The 15,062-nt window shown below is 44.0% G+C and overlaps 1 protein-coding gene across 1 annotated transcript in view; it reads right to left on the bottom strand.

Moving 5' to 3' along the window:
* il1rapl1a (interleukin 1 receptor accessory protein-like 1a) overlaps positions 1-15,062 on the bottom strand; it is a 106,166-nt gene that overhangs the window by 54,130 nt on the left and 36,974 nt on the right. The window lies entirely within an intron of this gene.

The following is a 15,062-nucleotide window of genomic DNA, read 5'->3' on the forward strand; positions in this document are numbered from 1 at the left end:
GCTCCTCAGTTCAGTTCCCCATGGCGAACCCTGGTGGAGTTCCTCCCGCACCCTCGGCGGTCAGGCGTGGCGGAGCGCCAGACGCCAGGCTCAGCACTCGTGTGCATGCCCAAGGTCAGCCCTTGTGCTGGGCTAGGTGCCCGTGTGTAGTGATTCCCCCTTCGGGCGATCCCACATGTGTACTCTTCCACGGTACGGCTCCCCTCACGGTAAGTCCGTGTCGTTCTCTGCCATCTCTGTTGTGTAGTTGTCTCACCCCAGGCGGGTTGAGTCTACCGCAGGGACTTCCATATGTAGCACTGCCCTGGGCCAGTCCATATTTGTATTCCACATGATACCTCCTATACGCAGGATGTGGCTTCCGTAGCGTTCCCAACTGGGTACGCTTTCCAAGTGTTATCCAATGTACCACTGTATGGAACAGCAGTGGCGGACACCTCTGCTTTGTTTAGTTTACACTCGAAGGTGATTGGGCTCTCGTGCGAGATCTCAAATTCGTCAGTCATGACTGACGTAACGTCTCCGTTCCCTCCTTCAGGGAACGAGGGTTACACAAGTAACCGAGACGTTTCGTTACTATTATTGCTATTATTAATTATTTTTTTTATTAAATGCTTTAAAAATAAAATATAGGAGTAGATAAAGAGAGATAATCTTACTTGATAATCGTGCAATCTTCTCTCTGTGTACTTGTTTCTTAAGTTTGAGGGAATCACTCATCTTCAAGGGAGCTCTGTGTGTGTGAGTGTGTGAGTGTGTGGTTGGGTAGATGGAGGTGGAGAATTAGTTTAAGTGGGTTTCTGTTGCTTAGATAAGAACCTTGTTAAAATGCTTCACTACAGAGTTTCCATAACTACAGACACATTTCCAAGCAGCGAGGTCATGATTAACACATCAGATTGCTGTTTCGCTCCCTAGAATAAAATGGCTACATGTAGAAAAAAGAATACAACAAAATGTATTCTTAAATTGATATTTTCATGCAAAAAGAATAATTCTGTCACCATCATGTTCCAAACCTGATTGATTGTTTTCTTCATTGCAACAGCACATAGAGATGCATAGGATATTCATGCTGCTGCTTTCCAAGTAAAATGTGACGGATGCCTTTGAACCCAAGAAATTCTAAAACAAGAAAAAAGCACAGTGAAGCTATATTTCAGATCTTCGAAAGTAAAAACTATTTCCACCTGATCTAAACCTTAAATTTAGTTTTGTTGGTGTAACATAATATTTAGGTTAATTTAATGATGTTAAATAATTTAAATACATTTTAATATTTAAATAAATAATTCTATTTTTTACTTTGATTAAATAAAATTAAATCAGATGTTACCACATGAAGAATTTTTTTTCTGTTTCCCATGTGTGAGGAAAATACAAAAATTATTTATTGTTTAAAAAACAACTTGCCCCTGGTAACTGTCTGCAAGAGCATCTTGGACATTCTGCAGAGTTCCTCGTGTCCCACAAAACAACAACAACTAAAAATACAGGTTAGGAATGACATTAACAATTAATTACATTTCTTCTGAGAACTATTTTTTAATAGAACAGAATTTGCACAAATCTATTTGAAATGTCAGAATCACAGGCTAACAAAAAATGTAGAGAGATGGACATACAAGGCATATGACAAGTTTTTTTTTCATAGCAGTTAAGAACAAGAACAATCATGGGACTGGACTAAACAGATCTCCATCATGGTTACATGGGATGAATATTTGTTATGGAATTTGTTTTCCTCTGCAGCCATCAACCTTGAATTTACATAATTGCATAATTCAACATCTAACGGAAAAGGGAAGAAAGAGAAAGCACAGGTCTCCTTTTAAGCCTCGTTTCCTCATTAATTCGCCCTTAAATTGGCCCTAACTAGGTCTGAATAAATATTCGTCCTCCGAAGATATTCTGTAATCAATTATGAAATATGCTAATGGACTGCTGTTGGCCTTGAGTTATCATGTTACTGTCACTAATTGTAGGTCACCTCATCCCTCGAGGTCTCCTAACATTCACTCTCTGTCTTTGCCACTCTTACTCTCTCCTCCTGTCTCTCTCGCTCTCTTTCAACCAGAAGGCAGTCCTCCTCTGTGATATTACCGTGGAATGCCCGACCACTGGAGTCAATTACAGTAATATTAAATTAACCATTGTATCTCATTTAATTAAAATGTTCTGCTTTAACAAAGAGCCATTTAAGGATAAAGAGTATATCTCGTGCTTACTTAAACTGGAACATCTTAATAAGAGTTGGCGAAGGCCTCTGATCAAATGCAGTAAAGTAGAAGTACGCCACACGCTGTCATCCTGCCACAGGTGGGCTAGCGACAGACTCGAGCCGCTTTCCGGAAGCTCTTATGCACAATGAAAAGAAACCTGAAATGCATCCAAAGCCAATTTGAAGTGTTGCAGTAAAGCAAGCACTTCTGAACACGAAAGACTAAAACTGGCTTTTCAGCCATAATTATGATCAATTCACTGCATTCAGAAATAAATACAAGAGTCTGGATGGAAAAACCAAGCGGACTGCAAGTCTTTTCCATTAAAAGAGAGAACGAGAGTTACAAAGATGAAACAGTTATTTGTAATTGAGAGATACGGTATGTAATCATGCTCGGAGGAATCGAAAATTCATTTTGACAATCTAGATTGGCTCTTTCGACGCACTCGCACATTAACGGCTATTCTTTTAAGAGGAAACTCAAACGCTGGTTTCTAATTTTCCATTCCCTGCTTGAATTTGAGTCAGTAATTTCTCTCTCTGATATTGAGGGCAAATGCTAGTCGGTATTTAGTGCAACAGTAAATGGCTGTTTGCTTTAGACACTGAGAGCAACTGCACCCCAGTAAAACTGTCATGTTGACTTTGAGTTACCACTGCTCTCTCAGACACTTTGTGTCTTAGTGTGTGTGTGTTTGCGTGTGTGTATTTGCGCTGGCTTGACGCCATGCAAATCCAATCACCCAGACCCATAAAGTGTGCATTTCCATTTCCTACTGCTCTCTGTAGAGATAGAAAGAGAGAGAGAGTGAGAGGAAGAGGTGGAATGAGGCTCCTTTGCTTCTCCGTGCTTTATGGTTCTAGCTGTTTTGAGTAGGTATAGTCATATAAACTCATTATGTACCCCATATTTCTAAGCTGATGTGTTTTGGGCCAAACAAGTGATTTTAATCTCCCACAATGCACTGCTGCTCTTATTTACTGTTCCCATGGAGTCTCTCAGATCAGCAATCACAAAAATCGCTTTGTCCGCCTCTAATTTGTCTTAGTCAGAACGCATCGAGCAAATTGAGGACATTTCCATGACGACATGCTGTGCCGAACGAGCGTCTTCCTCCCCGCCCCTCGTTTTGACCTTTCCTCGACCGCGCACTGACCTTTCAGATTTTCCGCCAACCTCGAGCATGTCTCTGTCGGACAATAGTGCGACTGTTCGTCCCTGATCTTTTCCCATACTTCTCATCCGCACACCTCTGCCTCTGGCTTGCCATGGTGACGGAGGTCGAGCAGGTTCGCCGGGCGAGCAGGTGGCCTGTTAACCAATGGGAGAGTGCGATTTTCTCACAGCGCTGAGGGGAATAATGGAAAAATTCCTTTAGTCGACTAAGATGGAGAAAAGAGGGATTGAAGTCTTTTCTGTCGTTGGAGGCCTTTCATTGGCTCGTATAAAGAGAGAGGGTCTGCGGGTCACGGTAACATGACAGCAAGAGAAAAGAGAAAGACCTGAGAGAGAGAACTGAAACAAACATGGGAATAAAGAGAGAAAATCCTGAAGCCAGAGCACGGGCTAATCCATCATTAGCATTTAAACAACAGACATAGATTGAGAGAGAGCGAGGAAACTATAGTGTGCTTACTGAGACAGGGTGAACTGACACTTTGAGCGTGTGTGCGTGTGTGTTTGTGCGTGTCGGAGTTGTGTTGGTTTGTTTTAATTGGAGGTTCTGCCATTTATAAAGTCAAATTTCCAAAAAAAAAAAGTGCTTTCGTCATTGTTGACTGTGGACTTCAGAAAACACAGTGGACCAAAGTCCTCTTTTCAGATGAAAGTAAATTTTGCATTTCATTTGGAAATCAAGGTCCCAGAGTCTGGAGGAAGAGTGGAAAGGCACAGAAACCATGTTGCTTGAAGTCCAGTGTGAAGTTTCCACAGTCAGTGATGATTTGGGCTGCCATGTCATCTGCTGGTGTTGGTCCACTGTGTTTTCTGAAGTCCACAGTCAATGCAGCCATCTACCAGGAAAGTTTAGAGCATTTCATGCTTCCTTCTGCTGACAAGCTTTGTGCATTGAATTTATTTAATACACGAGATTCCCAATTTGAGTTGAATTACTGAAATAAATGAACTTTTCCACAACATTCTAATTTATTGAGATGCACCTGTATGTATTGCCACCACAATGTTGTAATTGCAAGTGGGAAATTGAGGATTTTCTTTGAGTCTTGAGATTTTGAGTTTACGAAAACATGGTGAACGCAATGAATACAGCTGTAGTTGACAGTAAATTTGCGGAAATGTTTGAAATCATTATTTTTATTATTGACAGAAAATATATGAAAAATATCTATAAATATTATAAAATTAGCTAAATTGCATGTATGAAATACAATAATATTTACAATGGAATGTAATGCATAATAATTATGTTTACATAACCATCACAAAAAAACAACAACTAAAGTATAAAAAGTACATCAGCATCTTGCTCCAGCCAAACTGATTTGAAGGCACCTAATGTTGTAATTGTGACATCCCAACACATAAAAAAAAACTTCCCAGGAGGACTTGAACAAATCATTTAACTTTCTTGAATTTCAAGGATAACAAATAATAAGACATTGGTGAGAAGGGATCTAGTCAAGACAGATGCTATTTTTATTTGAATTAAATCAAAAAGAGGCTGTAAGGGATACATTTAATTGCTGTTAGTTTCACCGAAGAACATACAATCCATTAAACTAACTGCACTTCTCACAGCCTTGGTTTCATTCACGTCAAATTAAACATGGTGTCTACCTTGACTAGTCCATTTGCAAGCTATTTTTGTTTTATGAGGTCTTGCCCTTCCTTGAAATCACCAAATGTTCTTTTTACAAGCCTAATACGAATATCATCAGCAAAATTCTTGTAAAATGCACCAATGAATCAGCCTCAAATCAGCTTAAATCGTTTCTTTAGAAAAGAACCGTCTCTCTTCGTATCTAAGGATGACATTTTTCCTCTCATTTCTCAAATCTCTTTTCATAAATCTGCATTCAAATTTCAGCATCTTCATAATCCATAATGCAAAAGACAATTAGAGCTTGATATTTCATAACCAATCAGAACGTGTCCTTGTTCAATTACAGCTGTGAAGTCCTTTAAAACACATCAAGAGGAATGCATGCTGTGCTGATGAGATGTGTGTTTGTGTCGCTCAAAGTCACGAACACGCACACATTCACGCACACATACTGATGTCTGGGCCATGCCTTGGGCCTCTGCTGAGATGATCAGATGGAAAGGGAAAGAGTTATTATTTCATTTTCAGCATAGAGAGTGATGTTGATGTGACTGACATTTAATAGTGTCTTTGAAGCTTTGATTCTGCCGCAATACAGTCAGAAGCGTCACTGAGCTGAACAGTGCAGAGTATACAAACCGTCCAATAAAACTCTCTTGCTGGTTTCAACACACTTCCCCATTTCATTATAGGAATATTATAGGCTACTTTCGGTCTTGGAGAACGTGTCAATTGCCACATATATAAGAATTTGGAAAATATGAAGCTTGTGTTTTTACTAAAGCTGTTATTAGAATTTTGTGTGTTACTACCCGAGTTGTGAAATTGTCTGAATCGTCCCGTTGAAGTGGGACTACTTTTCCGGGTGGACGAACTCCTGGTCATGCATAAGTGATGAAACTTCTGTGAGTGCAGTTCCTAACAGTTGCTTGGAATGGAAAACTAGTGTATTGCATACGGCATAGTATGTACTGTACTGCATACTAATCTTTTTAAGTAAGTGAAACAGAATGATGTATGCAACAGTGTCACATGACAACATTAGGTTGCATGTCAACTTCAGTGAGTGGATTAATTAACACTTTTAACAAACCCGTGAGTAAAAAAAATGTCTGAATATGGCCAGTGCATTAAAAAAAAAAAAAAAAAGCTAATATTACATCTGGTTATATGGAAGGTCAAGTTGAGAAGACTACATTGTGTGATACCAAGCAAAAGTAAACATGTTTATTTTAAAGTCAGTAATTTTATCCCTTAAACTCATATTTGATAATCAAAATGACACATTTAAATGTTTAAATGTAAAAATAATTTCTTTCATTTTTTATTTCACTTGGTTAACTGAAGTAGTGAATGGTAAACAACGACAAGTGGCAATATTAGCTTCATTCAGCTATATATTGTGACAAGCGTCCCGAAGCTGCATCAGCGTCGCCCTGGAAACGAGTGAGGATCACCTGGCCGTCCTCATCACAGGCTGATCGGTCACAGCTGCAGCTCATCAGGCAGTGGCCACATAAGCCACGCAAGCCCTGCCATCTGGGAGACTTCTCCATGAGACTGAGCACTAACTCGCCCTCTCATTTCTCCCACAGACAGCAGCGTGTGACCGACCAGCCCCACCGGAGCACTGCATGGACCCTCTGCACTGGGAAGACGGAAGAGAGCACTCACGGCACCGGAGCACCTACCTGGACCTTTCTCCCTACCACCCACCTCACCAATAAATCCACCCTCCGGGGCATTTATTAAGATTTCCTTGTCGTGTGATTCTTCACCCCGTTACACTGATGGAGAATGCAGGCATTTCAGTGAAGAATCACAGACAAGTGATTTTCTTCACCTCACCTTAACCTTGTTTTTGTCTCCAGGTTCTGTCACAGGCGAGCGCTCCTCCCTCAACATGGACGAAATCCTCCAGTGGCTCACCGAGGTCAGCATCCGCCAGTAGCAGATCGTCGAGCACCTCGCCACCCGTCAAGGGGAGACAGAGCAGGAGCTTGTGGCCCTTCGCGCCGCCGCCGCTCAATGCGTTCCGCTGCCGGACCCGCGAGTACAGGCCGTGAAGCTGCTACCCAAGCTGACTCATGATGACGTAGAAGCCTTCTTACAAATGTTCGAAGCGACGATCACCATGGAATGATGGCATAGGGATGACTGGGCACGGGTGCTGGCTCCCCTGCTGATGGGTGAAGCTCAGCGTGCATACTTCGCTCTTCCCACCGCCTCCGCCGATCAATTATAAGGAGGTCAAGAAGGAAATCCTCGCCCGCCTGGGGTTGTCCCCTATCTGTGCCGCCCAGCACTTCCACAAGTGGGAATATAAGCCCCGTCTGCCTGCCCGTGCCCAGGCCGCCGAACTCACGCGACTCGCGCAGCACTGGCTGCTGGAGGGGGCTCCATCGGCTGGACAGGGGGCGGAGCGCGGGGTGATCGATCCGTCTCCTCCCAGCCCTTCCCCGATCTCACCGACAGGCAGTTGGGATGAGGAACCCAACCACCACCACGGAGCTGGTGGAGGCTGTCGAGCTGGCGGATGCGGCCCAACACCGGGATGCTGGGGAGCGAGCGACGCCGTTTACCTGGAGGGCACCCCGCGACCAGTGAGCAGGCCGGCGGCTCCCTCTCCGCGGGATGAGCCCATGCCAACAGAAGTCCCCGCACGTCCCGCACGGCCTGGCTGGCAGGCTGCATTGTGCACCGCGACCTGCCAGTTGGAGCTCCAGAGGTGAAAGCTAATGGAAAGCCGTTCCGGGCCATCCTGGACTCGGGCAGTGCTGTCACTCTGGTCCAGTCGCATATTCTCGCCCCCCAAACGGAGTATAAAGCCTTCATCCCCATAACCTGTGTCCACGGGATACACGACAAGTTCCCGCTTGCAGGGTGACCATTTCGGCCACTCCCGGTGCCTGGCCGGTGGAAGTCGGGGTCATGAAGGATCTTCCCGCCCCCGTGCTGATCGGGAGAGACTGGCCAGGGTATGACCGCCTGCTGGCCACGGCTACGCAGCCTGCCAGCCCAGGAGGGGGCCGCCGAAGAAGGAAGCCCACGACAGGACCTCGTCAGCGGCCCGTGCTTCTGGCCTCGGATAGCGGGAGAGAAGGGGAGTCCCCCTCCCCAAATCCTAATCTCTTCTATGATGTGTTCCAACAGGTGACGGGAGGGGGCTCATTTGGGAAGGAACAACGGGAGGACGACAGGCTGAAACATGACTGGGTCCGGGTCATTGAAGGCAAGGAGGTTCCGCCTGGTCCCTACCCTCTCCCGCATTTCGTCATGCAAAATGGGCTGCTCTACTGTGTCGCGCAGTGAAGGGGGGAGGAAAAATTATTGCTGGTGGTGCCACGCACAAAGACAGAGACCGTGTTGGAGCTGGCCCACTCACATCCCTTGGCAGGGCATCTCGGAGCCAGGAACACCATCCAACGGATCCGTGACCACTTCCACTGGCCGGGCTTGGAGGCCGAAGTGAAGCGGTTCTGCCAAGCCTGCGCAATATGCCAGGTGATGTCACCCAGGACGCCTCCCCCCAGTCCGCTGATACCGCTGCCCATCATCGAGGTGCCCATCCTGGTGATTGTCGACTATGCCACCCGGTACCCTGAGGCAGTTCCCCTCCGAAAAGCCACCGCCATTGCCCAGGAACTCTTCCTGCTCTCCAGCCGAGTCGGCATCCCAGCAGAGATCCTGATCGACCAGGGTACCCCCTTTATGTCCCGGGTGATGGCTGACCTCTGCCAGCTGTTGCGGGTGAAGCAGTTGAGGACCACTGTCTACCATCCCCAGACCGACGGACTGGTCGAACGCTTCAATCAAACGCTCAAGCAGATGTTGAGACCGGTGGTCACGGAGGATAAACGTGACTGGGACCTGATGCTCCCCTATGTCCTTTTCGAGATCCTCGAAGTTCCGCAGGCCTCAACTGGCTTCACCCCCTTCGAGCTCCTCTTTGGCCGGCAACCCCGCGGCCTCCTGGATGTGGCGACGGAAGCCTGGGAGCAACAACCGGCAACCCATTGCTCTGTAATCGAGCACGTAAAACAGATGAGGGAAAGAATCGACCGGGTCATGCCATTAGTCCGGGAGCACCTGACGAAGGTGCAGCAGTCCCAACAGCGCCACTATAACCGGGCAGCCCAACCACAGGAGTTCCAGCCCGGAGACCGAGTCATGGTCCTAGTCCCCAACGCGGCGTGCAAATTCCTGGCCACCTGGCAGGGTCCCTATACGGTGCTGGAGAAGATTGGGCCGGTGACGTACCGTGTGTGTCAGCCAGGAAGGAGGAGAGCCGAGCAGCTCTACCACATCAACCTTTTGAAGAAGTGGGTTGGGACTAGAGACCAGCTCGTGGCTCTCGCCATCATCTGATCCCGTGGTTGTTGACGTCAACCCCCACCTCTCGGCTGCCCAGAAGAGGGAGCTGCAGCACCTAGTCGGTCAGTTCTCAGATGTGTTCTCCGCTCTTCCCAGGGGGGGACCTGCGTCCTGCAGCACGACATCCGGACGCCACCAGAAGTTGTCGTCAGGCAACGGCCCTACCACGTCCCGGAGGCTCGTCGGCGAGCTATTGAGGAGGAAATACAACAGATGCTGAAGTTGGGGGTGATAGAACCATCACGCAGCCCATGGGCCAGCCCAATTGTGATGGTCCCGAAACCGGATGGCACCCTCCGTTTCTGCAATGACTTCCGCCGCATCAATGAGGTTTCCGAGTTCGACGGATGCCTCGGGTGGATGAGCTGTTGGACCGGCTGGGAAGGGCCCGGTATATCTCCACGTTGGACCTCACCAAAGGCTGCTGGCAGGTACCCCTCTCTGAGAATGCTAAACCCAAGACTGCTTTTTCTACCCCTAGTGGCCACTGGCAGTACCGGACCCTTCCCTTTGGCCTCCACGGGGCACCTGCCACGTTCCAGCGGATGATGGACATCCTGTTGCGGTCCCATCAGTCCTACGCTGCAGCCTATCTGGACGACGTCGTGATCCACTCCGAGGCATGGGAAGACCACCTGGACCGGTTACGGAGGGGGCTCTCGGAGCTCCGGAGGGCGGGACTCACCGCCAACCCTCGGAAATGCCACCTTGGCCTCTCCGAGGCGAAGTACCTGGGGTTCCAGGTGGGACGGGGTCTCATTCAGCCGCAGGAGAAGGTGGAGGCGGAACTGCATCAGCGTCGCCCTGGAAACAAGCGAGGAGCACCTGGCCGTCCTCATCACAGGGTGATCGGTCACAGCTGCAGCTCATCAGGCGGCGGCCACATAAGCCACGCAAGCCCTGCCATCTGGGAGACTTCTCCATGAGACTGAGCACTAACTCGCCCTCTCATTTCTCCCACAGACAGCAGCGTGTGACCGACCAGCCCCACTGGAGCACTGCACGGACCCTCTGCACTGGGAAGACGGAAGAGAGCACTCACGGCACCGGAGCACCTACCTGGACCTTTCTCCCTACCACCCACCTCACTAATAAATCCACCCACCGGGGCATTTATTAAGATTTCCTTGTCGTGTGATTCTTCACCCCGTTACAATATGTTAGAACCAAACTGATTGCAAAGAAAATGAAGAGCAAATCATATGGGGTCATCTACAAGTCGATGTATAAGAATTAGCCTAGGGCTGACAGTCGATTAAAAATTTTAATTACATGATGTTTCTATTAATGAATCTAATTAAATTTGACTGTGAAAATGCCAACAAAAGATTATTTAAAGCTAGTTTTGTGTTAAATGAAAAAGTACCAAGTAGACATTACAAATTGTAACTTTAGAAAGAAATATTTTATTTGATTCAATATAAAATGTATTACACACAAACATTTAGGCTACAACGGCCTAACATAAACTATGGAACATAAAAAGATAATTTGAGAAACATCTCAATATTTTTTTTCATACAATGAAAGTCATTGTAAACCAAAACCACTTTGTTACCAAGTCTTCAAAATACCTTTTATGTTCCACAAAAGAAAGGTTTGAAACGACACGAGGGTGAGTAAATTATGACAGAATAGATTTTTTGTGTGTACTATCCCTTTCATGTTTTTATTTTTTTTTTAATGAAATGATACTCTAATTAAGAAACTAAATCTGCCAGCAGGTGGTGGTAAATGTCTTCATTCGATTCGTTCAAACGGCTGATTCATTCAGGAATGAAGTAAACGGCTCTCTTTATAAATGAGCTTTTGAATCATTGGTTCACACGATTCGTTCGAAATGCGGATTCATTCAGAAACTAAACACTGCTGTGTTGCTCGGAGACGCAAAACTATTCTGCTATGGCTTAAAAGGTAATATGTTCTCTGCAAAATTGAGCAAAAACACATGATTGTGCTTAAAATATAACACAATATCAACTTATTTACTGAACTGTTGTATAAATCACATTTAAACTTGTGATATTCGGGACAAAATCAGCACTTGTGTGTGATATGGTATGATATAAATATGAGACAAAAAACGCATACAGGGGCAATTTTGCCCCAATATCTTAAATTTTAGGGCATAACTGCATTTATGGAGTTGTTTCCCTGCATCATATTTTTGTCAACAGTCAACTATGTGAAATGTAAGGTGACCTAGAGGTCTGGGGGCGGGGCCAGTGCGTTTACTGCATTAAAATGTTTTATTTGCGTTATTTTTTCATAACTAATTCATTAAGTTAAAGCGTTAAACTGACAGCCCTAAGGCTGATTCATTCAGGAATGAAGTAAACGGCTCTCTTTATAAATGAGCTTTTGAATCATTGGTTCACACGATTCGTTCGAAATGCGGATTCATTCAGAAACTAAACACTGCTGTGTTGCTCGGAGACGCAAAACTATTCTGCTATGGCTTAAAAGGTAATATGTTCTCTGCAAAATTGAGCAAAAACACATGATTGTGCTTAAAATATAACACAATATCAACTTATTTACTGAACTGTTGTATAAATCACATTTAAACTTGTGATATTCGGGACAAAATCAGCACTTGTGTGTGATATGGTATGATATAAATATGAGACAAAAAACGCATACAGGGGCAATTTTGCCCCAATATCTTAAATTTTAGGGCATAACTGCATTTATGGAGTTGTTTCCCTGCATCATATTTTTGTCAACAGTCAACTATGTGAAATGTAAGGTGACCTAGAGGTCTGGGGGCGGGGCCAGTGCGTTTACTGCATTAAAATGTTTTATTTGCGTTATTTTTTCATAACTAATTCATTAAGTTAAAGCGTTAAACTGACAGCCCTAATAAGAATGGTAATGCGTTTTATGTATCGCTCTCTACAACACAAAGAAAATTTATATCATTAGCCTTTGGCTTGACTACGTTATCAAACAGCTAATAATGTGCTGCTAAAGTTACACAAACCATGTTCCCTTTTGCCATCCCAGACAGCAAATGATATGAAAAGCCCCACCCTGCAAGTTGACAAGATTGGTTACATGTTTGTGATGGTAGGGAACAAGGGTGGTTTTAAACCACATTTTATCTTATCTTAGTCTTTGATATACTGCTCTTTTAAGGAGAAAATGCTCTGCAATGGTTGCTATAGTCCGTGTATTACTGTAAACTAAATCCCATTCGTTTTTTTTTTCAGAGGAGTGCATCAAAAATATTATTTTTGGTAGTCAACAGCAAGCAACAGACGTTGTCCTCAGACATTCCTATAAGAGGAAAGCCAGCATGTACAAATTTGAGTACATCGTGAGTACATGTACTAGACATTACATCCGGCATGCCTTCATCACACAGCGGTCGGTGGCAGTCCTGCACCACTGTAATTTTAGAGTGCCTTCAAAAAACCTTTAAAGTAGTGTGCCTTCAACACCCCCATGGTCAAAGGTCTTTGTAAGGCTGTGCTTTAAGTGATTTCAAACATGTGGATTTCGAGTGTCTTTTCAAGGCTGCATTGAGGCGCGTTCTCATAAGATGACTGTACTTTGAAACATGCTTTTTAAAGTCACCATGAAATCAAAATGGACTCTATTTACTTTCTTAGCATTGCACATTCTTAACATTTCTTAAAATTAAAAGTTTTACCCCAGCAGAAAATAATATTACTTCTTTAGTGAGCAGTTTAAAATCATGGACACTAACATGAGATATAATTTAACATGAGAAAGCTAGTTCATGCATTCATGACCTCTAGACTGGACTATTGTAATGCACTGCTAGGTGATTGTCCTGCATCTTCAGTAAATACGCTACAGGTAGTCCAAAATGCAGCAGCTAGAGTCCTTACCAGGTCAAGAAAATATGATCATATTACCCCAATTTTAAAGTCTCTGCACTGGCGACCTATTAAGTTCCGTATCAGTTACAAAATATTATTACTTACCTATAAGGCCCTTAATGGGTTAGCTCCTGCATTCCTAACTAGTCTTCTACCACGCTGCAATCCATCACGCTCCCTAAGGTCGCAAAACTCTGGACTTTTGGTAGTACCTAGGATAGCAAAGTCCACTAAAGGAGGTAGAGCTTTTTTGCATTTGGCTCCCAAACTCTGGAATAGCCTTCCTGATAACGTTTGGGGTTCAGACACACTCTCTCTGTTTAAATCTAGATTAAAGACACATCTCTTTGGCCAATCATTCAAATAATGCATCTCATGATCTTGTACTGCAGTTATATCTGATTCACATCCTGTGGTAACTAGGATTTACCCAAGAGGACCTCAGATGATGCCAACCCTGAAACAACATACATAACTACCACATTTTGCTATAAGTTTGATTGCATCATATAATAATTGATGTTAATAGTGTTCATCGTCTGTTTGATTACGTCTTTAATTGATTTTTCCGGACACTTCTGCCATATGTACATTAACTGACAGTCACCACTGATAAGCTAACACTAAATATTGTAGAAACTTAATTTGCTGTAAAGTTGCTTTGCAACGATTTGTATTGTGAAAACGCTATCCAAATACACTTGAATTGAATTGAATTGAATATCATTTGCCTTATTAAAGCTTTTTTATTCTACATATGGTGGTCACTATAAGCTGAGAGCACATTACCAACCAGATACTCCTAATTATCTTGGTAACCCTTTTGTTATCAGGTAACCTTTGTTTATGCAATGAATCAATGGTGTCTGACTGTGAATAGCACATTTCAACAATGGAATCAATACCTAAAACTTATCTATGACACTATGGGTCAGTTTTAGTCTAAGAAAACCAGTGCAACATAAACTAGTGCTTGATTCTTAAAATAGCAGATCTGAATGTAAGCTTGTAGTCGATTGCAAAAATGGATAGAGGTTTAAGTGGACTAAATGATTGGAAGTCCACACCAGTGAAGAAGATCAAGTTATGACATTCTGATGGGTCAAAAAGAAAAAATAAGAATGCCATTCCAAAAAAGAATCTTTCATCATCATTTCATCTCTGAATTGACTTTCCTTGTTGCTTGATTTTGGAATGAATTGGATAACCAAAAACCAAATAGCAATTTAAGAACTGTTTTAGCAAACACCCATGCAGATCTGGCTCTATTCTGGTACATAACGACCACTTTTCACAATCCAATCAAGTGCTTACAGATAAAATCAACTGCCATTCTACATTTTTTTCTGCTTGAATATCCTGTTTCAATCGGAAATATGGCTACATATGGAAGTATAATGGGTTGCGAATGCCATTTCATGCTGACTTTCAGGCAAGATGCTGAAATTGTCCTCAAAAGACTCCCGCCAGTTTCCATCAGACTGTACATAATAACTGTTTCTTCAGCCAACGCTGAAATAGGGTTTATATTTTTAGATCATTTTCAGTGAACACCTTGAGTTTCAGTAATTGAGTAACTCTTTTTTGTGTTGTCATTATGCTACAGGAGAAAACGGAGGTATCAGGAAATACAAATTTTGGTCCAGAGGAACATAAAACTGCAGCTTAACTCATAACACCTCCCTGCACCTAATTATCTGGAGTACATGGTGGTCTTGGCTCACATTTTATGCTCTTTTTCCCAGTCAGCCATACACACACACATTTTCTCGCTCCCTTAAACACCCCCCCCCCCCCCCCCCCCCCCCCCCCCCCCCCCCCCCCCACAAAAAA

The sequence above is a fragment of the Sinocyclocheilus grahami genome, unplaced genomic scaffold (assembly GCF_001515645.1).
Source record: "Sinocyclocheilus grahami isolate Dianchi unplaced genomic scaffold, SAMN03320097.WGS_v1.1 scaffold527.1, whole genome shotgun sequence".
Classification (NCBI taxonomy): Eukaryota; Metazoa; Chordata; class Actinopteri; order Cypriniformes; family Cyprinidae; genus Sinocyclocheilus; species Sinocyclocheilus grahami.